Genomic DNA, 943 nt, shown 5'->3' on the forward strand with positions numbered 1-943 from the left:
GAGGTGTCCCAGGGATTGTGGGATGAGTCCAGTACAAAGATTTTGATCTGATTGATGGGACACCCTTTGTTTTCCTGTTTAAACCATGGAGTACATTTCTCAGTTGAGTGCAGTGTACTTACAAACACTCTGGACCCAGCAATCGTCAGAGCCTGACAAGTTTCTGTCCTGGATGGCCTTTGCATTAGGGAGAAATCCGTCCTAGCCAGTATTGACACAGCAGCCAATGAGAACATCTTCCCTTCATTGACCCTATTGAGGACTTAGTCGATGTGCAAAAACATTACTTTCAGAGCATAACCGTCCTCAACATGATTCAGTTCACAAAGGACTAAATAGCCTGTATAGCCTAAGTGAATGGACGCAGTGTCATGCAATGACTTCTATACTGAGGCATGTGCTATGCCTTTGCACAAAGATCACATAAAACACCCCTAATCAGCCACCCAGGAGCAATGTAAAATCCTGACAGGGAAGGAGACGGCATCATCAAGGTGAGAACACACCTCTGGCAACTGACATTCATATCCTGTTGCAGGCATTTATAATTTTTCTGATTGATCTTTACCTCCCTAGTTCAGCATTACGCATGGGGAGGCCGGGAACTAAGAATGGAATGTCATTCAGCCTTAAACGTGGAGGCATAAACTACCAACAGAGGGGCATGGAACCCTATGGGGTTCAATGTTTGACACTACTTTTTTACAAAACTCACTCTTATAAAGGAAGCGCATTGTAAAAAATGGGGAAGCGATTATAATATTAGTCATGACAACTTGTGGCATCCAGAACAACAGGTATCAGGGTGACAGCAGCAGGATAATCATTAACCTTGATGAGCACTTCTCCTGAGCACAAATAATGTTTGCCTGAGATTTAACGCTAATAGCTGTATTGGCCGGTCATTATTCTCACAGATAATGTACCTTTCCTGATGTCACAC

Source organism: Carcharodon carcharias, assembly GCF_017639515.1.
Source record: "Carcharodon carcharias isolate sCarCar2 chromosome 24 unlocalized genomic scaffold, sCarCar2.pri SUPER_24_unloc_2, whole genome shotgun sequence".
Taxonomy (NCBI): Eukaryota; Metazoa; Chordata; class Chondrichthyes; order Lamniformes; family Lamnidae; genus Carcharodon; species Carcharodon carcharias.